The sequence below is a fragment of the Bidens hawaiensis genome, unplaced genomic scaffold (assembly GCF_021521415.1).
Source record: "Bidens hawaiensis isolate Kalapana, Puna unplaced genomic scaffold, B.hawaiensis_p1.1 tig00003653_1, whole genome shotgun sequence".
Taxonomy (NCBI): domain Eukaryota; kingdom Viridiplantae; phylum Streptophyta; class Magnoliopsida; order Asterales; family Asteraceae; genus Bidens; species Bidens hawaiensis.
Window position 1 is genome coordinate 907,547 of NW_027491209.1, and position 12,671 is coordinate 920,217.

Below are 12,671 nucleotides of genomic sequence, written 5' to 3' on the forward strand. Positions count from 1 at the left end.
AAAACTCCCGCCTAAATGAGCCAGTCCGTATAATAATGGAGGATCTTTTGTGTGATACCTGACGAGGTATGGACAAAAGATCTGACCAACGATACGACAGCTCACTGACAGCAGCATGGCAGACAACACGCCACAGCACTGTGACCAATAGCCGCCGCCTGCTCACCAACTCCTGCCATACCACGTGCCTAGCCTGTAGTTGGTGGAAAAGGAAAAGTGAACAGCACGCCTGGTCACTGTCAGCCGCTGCCTATCCACCAATTACCAGCAGAGCACGTGCGTAGGCCACAGTTGGCAGAGTAGTAGGCCGGCTAAACCTCCTTGGAAACCCACCTTCGGCTATAAAAGACATCAAATGGTATTATCATTTCATCATCTAATATCTTGTATAATTTACCTGATAACTGCTCTAGCATTAATAATATACTTTTATATTCAAATATAGACTGATTCTCACGCCGGAGGGTGGTCACAAGGAGGAACCCCCCCCCCCTTTCTTAGTGACGAGCTCACGGTGTCTGTTTTGCAGGTTATCGGAAGAACCATCTTGCCGGAATTAACCCCTCGTGGGAAACGTCTATCTAACCCTCAGGTTACTCGTAATCTGTCGGGGTTCGACTGGTGTTTCTTCAGGTTGGAAGACGTTGGCGGTGGTGAGTGGCGGGAGTGGTGGACAGAGTATGTGGTTTCTGTGTGTACCATGTTAGTGTAATCTTGCATACGTGTGGGGACCTAGTTGTCGTACTTACAAACCTAGGGGGTTATTGAGTTAGTTTTCCTTCTATTCTTGTCTAACAAGTAATTGTATTGTTATAAATAGGGGTTATTTGTAATCAAGTAAAAACAACTTATTAATCAATACAATAAAGGTTTAGACTTGAATCTTATTGTCTTCAATTGGTATCAGAGCTACGGTTGAGGTTCAAAAATCACCGGCGAGGATTACCGATCAACGAAGGTCCGGCAAGTAAGGATGGTGATAACCGCAAGAGCTTGCGACAGCTGCGATCGGAAATCAAGAAGCGGCGATAGAAGAACAAGATTCCGGTGACCGTTGTGTTAGATTCCGGCGACTGGTTTGGAGTCTCTCATCGGTGAGCAATCGTTGCGGTTTGCGTCGATCTCCGGAGAACAGCCCTGTTTCAGTTTCTTGAGACGTGAACAAAGAGACGGTAGGATTCAAGAACATCTTGAACAAGGCCGTAGTGTTCGGAAAATTTGTTTGGTGACTTAGGTCGGCGGAAAGCAATTTCTGGAAAGAAGTTTAATTTTCCTTGTTGGGGTTCACGACAAGCAGTAGGGTATTTGGGTTTTGTGATTAAATCCAAGCTAAAAAAAGTCAAAGTTTACATATTATTTACTTTGTGCTCAGGGTTTACGAAAGAAATCAAAAAGGCAACTTAAAGTTGTGGTCAAATAAGTCAAGAGGGGTTCTTGGATTTTTGGTGGACAGGAAAATTCAAGATAAAGTATTTGTATTTGAGTTTCTTTGTGAATCATTCAAGTATTTTTGTACATAGTAACTTCGAAAAACAAAATATTGCAAAGTTTTGTTTCAAGATTATTGATTCAAGATTTCGATAGAAGTACCAACGATAAAGAAAAAGATGGGTGATACTAACAAGTCTAGTAATCAAGTCGGTTTTCCCAAAGAACCGAGTTCTCTCTCGATTCAGTTTCCGATTCTTATGTCCACTAATTATACGATTTGGACGGTAAAAATCAAGGCCATTTTCAAGGTTAAAGGGTTGTTGGAGGCTATCGAACCAAGAATGGGAACGGTGGTTGACTCGAAGATAGACGGGTTGGCGATTGTGTATCTTTATCAAAGCATGCCGGAGGCTTTGGTGATGCAAGTGGCTCACCTTTCCACCGCTAAAGAGATATGGGATGCACTTAAGACTCGTTTCGTTGGGGTTGATAGGGTTCGAGAAGCACGTATTGAGTCTCTTCAACATGAGTTCGTTACACTCAAGATGAAAGAAACAGATACGTTTGATGACTTCTCGACCAAGATAAGCCAAATAGCTTCCAAAGCAAGCAATCTTGAAGAACCGTTTGAAGAAAAGACCCTTGTGAAAAAGCTTTTGAATTCCGTTCCGAGAAAGAGGTATAAAGCGATTGTTGCTACCATTAAACAGTTTGCCGATATAAAGACCATGAATGTAACACCCCGTAACCGCAGCGGAAACGTACACGGGATGCAATAGACACATCTGATATCAACAACATTGTTTATAAAGAAAACACCACTACATTAATTTAAACGTATTACATTGTTCTGAGTTTCATAACCATCTAAGCGTTATAACATAAGTGTTACCGATAGTACATTAACATATTTAATGCAAAATATAGATCTCTAGACTTCCACAAAATAGCACACAGCATCGAACACATATCACTCATTCCAATTTGAGTGTACCTAGAAAGCATGTAAAGAAAACGGGTCAACTACGAATAGTTGGTGAGTTTCACTAATTTAAATAAACCATGACAAATCATTATAAAAATCATAAATAAGTGATGTAATTATACTGAGTTCACAAGTGAAAACTCTATTAACCCCAAAACATATCGATTAACCTCCGGGAACTCTGTTACCCCAGAATACTTCCAATAACCTCTGGGAACTCTGTTACCCCAGAAACACATTTAATAACCTCTGGGAACTCTGTTACCCCAGAAACACATTTAATAACCTCTGGGAACTCGGTTACCCCAGAACACATTTAATAACCTCTGGGAACTCGGTTACCCCAGAACACTGTTTCGGGCCTTACAATATTAGCAACTCAGACAATTACCATCTTAATACATTACCGTACGATTCCCGTACAAAAAACATTATATAAATACATTGATTTCCATACGATCGGCATGTACTTAAACACTTTGATAAAAACATGCTTTCCGCCCCGGGAAAATATTTAAAACAGTTCAATAAAAAGGGGCTCGTGAAAACTCACCTTCTTGTGAGCAAGATGTACTACGGTGCACGGCTACTAGTACAGATCTGTAATACGATCCCCAAATCGTTACTACACAATTTCTATCAATATAACTTAAATTCGTGTTAACCGGTACGTCTGGGGACACTGTTAACCCAGTACCGTACACGATCCGGGGACAATGTTAACCCCGAAATACTTTTCAGGACTTAGATTGTGATATCACCTATAGTTCTTTAGTCAAAACTACCGTTAGTTTGTTTTCTCGTTTTGCGTGCCTAGCACGGTTATCCGTCTTTATGTTTACAAAAATAAGTTTGACCACACACGACCCGAAAATAGTTATTATTGATATTTTCATTAAAGTGGTGAAATTAGAGCTCGGTTAGACACCCCGTTTGGCCGCGGGGCCCGTTTCCGTCTTTAATACACCGGAAACGGTTAAATCGGGTAAAATTACCCAAATCATCCGAATTATTTTCGGATGATTTATTTTTACTTGATTAACTTAGTTTCATGAAAATAGCCCATTTTTAAGGTTTTTATGCACCAGTCAGCTCGCTTAGGCGAACTTTGCCGGTTTACACGTTTTAAGCTTTAAAAGCTTGTTTTTAAGTTCCATTTAGCACAAATAAATATCCGTTTAGTCTCGGACCTTGAAATTTTGTAAAAACCATATGTTGACAGTAAGGAATTTTATAAAATTTTTCCAGAATTAATTTTTATATCTAAGATTTATTTAACCATTTTTAAACGTCATTTAAACACCAAATATGTCGAAAATACCAAACGACCTTCGAAAAATCCCAAACTTTTCTGGGATGACCCCTGTCACCCACATAGTTCCCTGTAATTTTTCCAAACCAAAAACTCACTTTTCATGCCATTTTTACCAAAACCGAGCTAGAAATCCCTAGAACTCGTTTTACCGAAAAGCCTACTTAGACTTCTCCAATGAACCTGAAATTTTGTGTGTGACTTTTATATGTTATAAAAAGCTTATCTTAAATTTTCCAGAATTTTTCATGATGTTTAGCTATTTTTCACCATTTTTGGCCAAAACCGAGCATTAAATTCACCAAATATTCATACTTTATCCAAAAATTACCAAAAATTCACAGATCTCATATTTTCATGTGTAGATCATCTCTGTCAAATTTCGTGACCCAACTCTAGGTCTATCACAATCTGTCCAAAATAACTAAATCATACGAAAACCGAACTACTTTGTGTTTTCTAGCGTTAGATCGCAAAGATCTTGGTTTCTAGCCTTTGCTAGCCACTAGATACAACACTTACAAGCACAACAACACCACACCAAGCAAGTTATACCCACAATCAAGCCATTTCTTTCATGGTTTCGATTAAAACATCAAAACAAAGATTTTTACCGTAAAAATTCGTTTTTGACTCTTTTAACTACTTTCTTGGACCAAGATCCTTTGTATAACTTGTATACATCACTTGATCCTCCAAGAATCGGTTTCATCTCGGGTTTTCACCCATTTTTCATTTGAAACCTCATTTCCTTGTAAATGAATCAAGAAAAGAAGAATAACACGATTATAACTCGGTCTATACCTCGTTTTCTTGCTTAAAAACTTGGTTCTTGGATGGATGTTGGAGAATGTAGAGAGGATTTGGAGAGAAATCTTGGAGAAAAAGAAAAAGTGAATGTGTATGTGTGAGACTATGGACCGATCGGTCCATAGTAAGGTGGGGAGGGGGGCCCACAACTCTAACCATGGCCACACATTTGGATTGCGTAATCCAGATAACGTTGTGGATAATCTGGTTCAGTTCGTTTTTCGGTTAAACGCTTAATTCGGCTTAAAACGAGGCTAAGACGGTCGTTTTTCGGCTTAAAAATAAAATTTATATAAAACCGATTTAAAATCTTTAAAAACTTAAACCATGACATTTATTGACTCAACACATCATATTGTCGGTCATTGTGCATCTTTTTCGGCTTGATCGATCGTCTCTTGCTTGGTTTGATGTTAAAGATTTCGTTTAACGTACCGACGTACTAATAAATCGAAATCCTTTTTCTGTGCTATAATTCACTTATCCCGAAGCTTTAATACTCCGTAAACCTTACTAAACATCATATATTTCATCTATGACGTAATCCCCGATTCGTTCGGGTTTCAATAACCGTTCATCGGTTAATCGTAATTCTAATACGACTAACTGTTCATTCGAGTGTAATTCGTACTGTGAATCTTATATACTCGTATAAACACATTATAATTCATATATTCAGTATTGAATAACACGTAAATAGTATATTCCGGCTAGGGTATACCTGAATTTGCCGGAATCGTTACATTCTCCCCCAGTTATAAAAATTTCGTCCTCGAAATTTTACGTGTCAACTACTTCCTTTTGAGGAAATAGGTGGGCGTATTTCTTCCGAAATTCGTCCTTTCGTTCCCATGTATATTCTGGGCCTCGTTGCGAGTTCCATCTAACTTTGACCAACGAGATCTTATTGTGTCTAAGTTGCTTGATTTTCCCATCTACTAATTCTATGGGCTCCTCTACAATGTTGAGTTTATCACTTATTTGGACACCCTCTAAGGGTAACGCCGATGTCTCATTCGACAGACACCTTTTCAAGTTCGACACGTGAAACATATTGTGAACTGCACTCAGTTCATCAGGCAGTTCTAATCGGTATGCTACTGGACCGATATTTGCAGTAATGTCGAATGGTCCAATGTATCTAAGGGCTAACTTCCCCGCCTTTCCAAATCTGACTACTCCTTTCCAAGGTGATACTTTCAAATACACTTTATCACCTTTCTCAAATGTTAACGGTTTTCTACGGGTATCGGCATAACTCTTCTGCCGATCCCGTGCGGCCTTCAGATTGTTCTTAATTTCAAGAATTTTGCTGGTCGTTTCCTGGACCAGATCTGATCTAATAACCTGTGTGTCGCCCACTTCAGTCCAGCAGAGTGGTGATCGGCATTTCCGTCCATACAATGCTTCGTAAGGCGCTGCCTTTATACTGCTATGGTAACTATTATTATAGGAAAATTCAACGAGTGGGAGATGTTGATCCCAATTTCCTTTAAAATCCAGTACGCATGCACGAAGCAAATCCTCCAATGTTTGGATGGTCCTCTCAGACTGACCGTCGGTCTGAGGGTGGTAAGCTGTGCTTAGATTAATACGCGTTCCCAGCGCTTCTTGCACAGCTTGCCAAAGTTTGGAGGTGAAATGACTATCCCGATCAGAGATGATTGAGATGGGTATCCCATGACGAGACACAATTTCATTTATATAAATCTGCGCAAGTCTCTCAGTGTTATAATTATTTCTAATCGGAATAAAATGTGCCGATTTGGTTAATCAATCCACGACTACCCAAATTGCATCATGTCCTCGGGACGTCTTGGGGAGATGTGTCACAAAATCCATCGTGATCTGCTCCCACTTCCATTCGGGAATTTCCGGTTGTTGTAACATTCCCGAAGGTTTCTGGTGCTCCGCCTTAACCCTCGCACACGTCGTACACTTGCCGACGTATGTGGCTATATCCTTTTTCATACCCGGCCACCAGTAGAACTCCTTCACATCCTTGTACATCTTATCCGATCCCGGATGTATGGAATATTTCGATTTATGCGCTTCGTTCATGATCAATTCACGAAGATCATGGAGGGTCGGGATCCAAATCCGATTTTTGAAGTAGAGAATTTCGTCCTTGCGCTGTTCGAAATTTTTCTCGTTACCGAAAAGTCCCTCTTTTTCCAATTGTTCCTCTTCCAGCGCCTCGCGTTGAGCGACTCGAATCAAATCCGAAAGGTTCGACTGGACTATCATCCCCAGCGCTCGCACTCGCAATGGCTTAACCCGATCCTTCCTACTCAAGGCATCGGCTACGACGTTAGCCTTGCCGGGGTGATAACGGATGTCACAGTCATAGTCGCTTAATAATTCGACCCATCTTCGTTGTCTCATATTCAGTTCTTTCTGATCGAATATGTGTTGCAGACTTTTATGATCGGTGAAGATGGTGCACTTTGTACCGTAGAGATAATGTCTTCAGATTTTAAGTGCGAAGATAACTGCTCCCAGTTCTAAGTCATGAGTAGTGTAATTTTTCTCGTGTACTTTTAACTGTCGGGAAGCATAGGCTATGACTTTATTATTCTGCATCAACACACATCCCAATCCCCTACGGGATGCGTCACAGTACACGACAAAACCATCGTCTCCGTCGGGGAGACTTAAGATCGGCGCTTGGCACAATCTTTGTTTTAGCGTTTGAAACGCCGTTTCCTGCTCTTCACCCCAATCATACCTTCGATCCTTTTGATTCAGGAGGGTTAAAGGTTGGGCGATGCTGGAAATGTTCTCTATAAATCGACGATAGTATCCAGCTAAGCCTAAGAATTGGCGGATTTCCTTTGGCGATTTAGGCGCTTGCTAATTCTTAACTGCTTCAACCTTACTTGGATCAACGTGTATTCCTTGGTGATTTATAACGTGACCGAGGAATTGCACTTCTTGTAACCAGAAGTTACACTTGGAGAATTTTGCATACAACTTTTCCTGATTTAGAAGCTCTAAAATTAATCTTAAATGTTGCTCGTGCTCTTCTTTACTCTTCGAGTATATCAAAATATCGTCAATAAACACGATGACGAATTTATCGAGGTAGGGTTTACAGACTCGATTCATGAGATCCATGAACACTGCTGGTGCATTTGTTAGCCCAAAAGGCATAACTAAGAACTCGTAATGACCGTAGCGAGTCCGGAATGCGGTTTTTGGGATATCCTTCTCCTGAATTCTAACCTGATGGTATCCCGATCTAAGATCTATTTTTGAGAAGTAGCTCGCACCTTGTAGTTGGTCGAACAGATCATCGATTCGGGGGAGAGGATACCTATTTTTGATTGTCAACTTGTTCAACTCCCTGTAATCAATGCACATTCTAAGGCTCCCGTCCTTCTTTTTCACGAATAGTACCGGTGCACCCCACGGGGAATAACTAGGACGTATAAATCCTTTATCCAACAATTCTTGCAATTGGTTGGATAATTCTTGCATCTCAGATGGTGCAAGTCGGTAAGGTGCCTTAGCAACAGGGCCAGCTTGAGGTAACAGATCGATTCTGAATTCGACCTGTCGGGTTGGCGGTAATCCAGGAAGTTCCTCTGGGAAAACTTGTGGAAATTCGCGTACTACGGGAATATCGTCCACCCGTTTTTCCTCAGAATCAGTAGCCGTCAGGCTCGCTAGATACGCCACACATCCCTGACGTATATATTTTAATACCTTGAGGTGGGATATAAATGGTATCATGGTGCCGGATTTTTCTCCTTGCACTAATACCTCCTCGTCATCCGACACCCGGATCTTGACGATTTTCTTTTCACAGTTTATTTCTACCCTGTTACGTGCTAACCAATCCATTCCCACTATCACGTCAAAACTACCCAATTCTACCGGCAACAAGTCAATCAGAAAGGATTGTTCGTTCAGAATAAAAGGGCAATTCCGAACTATCTGATTAACTATCATGGTTTTACCGTTAGCGACTTCTACGGTGTAAGGTTCTATGGTTTCACCAATAGGAAGGTTTGCTATCGAAAGGAATCTAACGGAGACAAAACTTCTATCGGCGCCTGTATCAAATAATACAGAAGCGTAATGATCAGAGACGAGGAATGTACCTGTCACTACGCTGGGGTCCTGGCGTGCCTCGTTCGCCCCCATCACGAATGCTCGGCCTCGCGCCGGATTGGACGACGATGCCTGACCCGCGGGTTGTCGCCCATTTCCTCCCTGGTTCAGTTTCGGACAGTGACTTTTGAAGTGATCCGTGCTGCCGCATTCATAGCAAGCACGGCTGGTGGTCACCATTTGGTTTCCTTGCGGGTTCTGCTGTCGGGCTGGTTGAGTCTTAAATGGTTGCGCACGGATAGGTTGCGGTTGTCGGTTCAGGTTGTTCAGATTTGTCTTACAATTTGGTGCGTAGTGTCCAATCATGCCACACCGGTGGCACACCACTTCTTTGCACACGCCACCATGGTGGTAACCACATTTCCCACACCTAGGAAACGTTCCCTTCTGCGGTTCTTGCCTTCCGCCCGAACTAGTCATGGCGTAGTTCTGGGCAGTGGGTCTAGCACGTTTACCTTGCTGCTTTTCCTGGGTCCTATGGTCATGTGAACTCCGCTTCCCCCCAGCGGACTCTCCTGCCACCTTCAGTGACCCGCTTCTTACGAAATCATACATGACGATACCAGCTTGCGTCACCGCACCCTCATACGTCTGGTGTCCCCCAGAATTGACTATACTCCTTACAACCGGAGTTAGCCCCCAAATATAACGCTCCACCCTCTTCGACTCTGGGGTGACCAACCATGGTACCAATCGCGACAACTCATTAAACCGGTTCGTATAACCCAAATGGTCCGCCCCCTGCATCTCCAGGTTCCACAATTCATTTTCTAATTTCTGCAATTCGTTTTTCGGGCAGAAATGTTCCAGTACAAGAGCCCTGAGCTCTGTCCAGGTCATGCGGTTTGTCGCCGCCTGACCGCGAGTCTGCACTATGGTGTTCCACCATGTCAAGGCATGGTCCGTGAATGTGCAGGCAGCATACTTAACAACACAATCCTCGGGGCAGTTGCTGATATTCACCACGGATTCTATTTTCTCGATCCATTTAACTAATCCATTTGGTCCTTCAGACCCGCTAAACTCTAGAGGTTTGCACAACATAAAGTCCTTGATCGAACATCCCCTGGATGCACGAATCGGTTCAGTACGGTTCGTCTCTACCGTAGGTATAGGGCCATTACTGTCTGTAACGACCACCCTAGGCGGTGCGTCATTACTCGGAATCGTGTTATCATTCTGCGGAGGAGCAGTATTTCGTTCCCCGTCATTATTGGTGGTCGTTTGATTGCTCGGAGGGGTTGGATTGGTCGAATTGTTAATACTGGCGGCGATGCGCGATACTATATCCGGTATCGCCGCCTCCAACTGTCGAGCAATCAAACGGCTCACGTCCACTTCCGACAATTGGGCTGAACGTTTTGGTGCCATTCTACACAACATCAAGAAAATATATATAATCAATACAAGTTCCAATCATAAAACACAACAAACATTCCATTCATTAATAAACGTTAGTACATATTACACAAACATCCGTTCATATTACTTTCCTGTCACTATTACATTAGTTAAGTTTTCATACGTAGGGCCGATGTCGGCATCATCTCGACATAACCCGCAACGGGTCAGTGCTTGAATGATACCCAAAAGTATCTATACTGATATGCCCCAAAAGAGACCCACCCTAAGGGCCAGTGGTTGTATTATAACTAAACAAGATTCACTCCATGTTAGCATCACCACTAACTGCTTACACAGAGTATCAAAAAAAACGGTCCCTGTCTATTCCCATCCCAACACAACTAAACACGGTGGTAAACCAACCCCACCAATATCGCCACCAACACCACCAACACAGCCATCATAACCCGGACCCGCATCTCCATCCGACCGAGCATCCATTGGGAGTATGAGCACTCCCTCTTCAGCTGGGCAATCGCATACTGATGGTCCAGTATGCAATCCCCCAAGTACATCCTCCTCTGGACTCCCACCGTCAGGGCGGCGGAGTGCTCATTCACCTGTTCGGTGAGCACTCGGAGCCAGGCCGCCGCGTCCCGTTCCTGTCTAGGAAGACCCCACACAGGTAGAGTCGCAGGCTCGGGCTGAGAGTGGGAGGACTCGCCCCTGCGGGTAGCAGGTCTGGGTGGGGGCGAGGTAGGTCGGACAGGTGGGATACTGATTCGCGCCGTGAGGCGGGGTCCGAATCCGGGGAGTGCAGGGGCGGCCTGTGGTGCGGGTGGGGTCGGGGATCTGGCAATCCTAGCTGGGGAGGACTGGCCGGAACTCCTAAGGCTAGCCTCGCTAGGCTCTGTGCTAGATGCTACGAGTGGGCTCCCAGAGTCCCCGGAGCTGACCTCCTCCGGGTCCTCCTCAATCGACAAACTGGGAGTTCTTGACATTTTACCTGCACACAAGTTAACAAACATATAGTTCTTTCCATAGTGTAAATCATAATCAAATTAATATACACTTACTTATACAACTTGACCACATAACAATATTATCACATATTTGCCCGTATGTTGCCAATTTTACCTATTAAAGTCCCCCGTAACTTTCCCTGAATTCCCTCGTGCAGACAAGTCTGTTATTATGTTCCGGACCATAATAACCCACTTGTCCATCCAAGTTCATCCCGATCTCGTCACAATAAATTATTAGTTGATATTCAGATCCTATAATACTTGAGCTACTGGTTATATTTTAGGTATCTTTTAAAGACATCCTAATTCTTTATAACCAATGGCTCTGATACCAAGTTCTGTAACACCCCGTAACCGCAGCGGAAACGTACACGGGATGCAACAGACACATCTGATATCAACAGCATTGTTTATAAAGAAAACACCACTACATTAATTTAAACATATTACATTGTTCTGAGTTTCATAACCATCTAAGCGTTATAACATAAGTGTTACCGATAGTACATTAACATATTTAATGCAAAATATAGATCTCTAGACTTCCACAAAATAGCACACAGCATCGAACACATATCACTCATTCCAATTTGAGTGTACCTAGAAAGCATGTAAAGAAAACGGGTCAACTACGAATAGTTGGTGAGTTTCACTAATTTAAATAAACCATGACAAATCATTATAAAAATCATAAATAAGTGATGTAATTATACTGAGTTCACAAGTGAAAACTCTATTAACCCCAAAACATATCGATTAACCTCCGGGAACTCTGTTACCCCAGAATACTTCCAATAACCTCTGGGAACTCTGTTACCCCAGAAACACATTTAATAACCTCTGGGAACTCTGTTACCCCAGAAACACATTTAATAACCTCTGGGAACTCGGTTACCCCAGAACACATTTAATAACCTCTGGGAACTCGGTTACCCCAGAACACTGTTTCGGGCCTTACAATATTAGCAACTCAGACAATTACCATCTTAATACATTACCGTACGATTCCCGTACAAAAAACATTATATAAATACATTGATTTCCATGCGATCGGCATGTACTTAAACACTTTGATAAAAACATGCTTTCCGCCCCGGGAAAATATTTAAAACAGTTCAATAAAAAGGGGCTCGTGAAAACTCACCTTCTTGTGAGCAAGATGTACTACGGTGCACGGCTACTGGTACAGATCTGTAATACGATCCCCAAATCGTTACTACACAATTTCTATCAATATAACTTAAATTCGTGTTAACCGGTACGTCTGGGGACACTGTTAACCCAGTACCGTACACGATCCGGGGACAATGTTAACCCCGAAATACTTTTCAGGAATTAGATTGTGATATCACCTAGAGTTCTTTAGTCAAAACTACCGTTAGTTTGTTTTCTCGTTTTGCGTGCCTAGCACGGTTATCCGTCTTTATGTTTACAAAAATAAGTTTGACCACACACAACCCGAAAATAGTTATTATTGATATTTTCATTAAAGTGGTGAAATTAGAGCTCGGTTAGACACCCCGTTTGGCCGCGGGGCCCGTTTCCGTCTTTAATACACCGGAAACGGTTAAATCGGGTAAAATTACCCAAATCATCCGAATTATTTTCGGATGATTTATTTTTACTTGATTAACTTAGTTTCATGAAA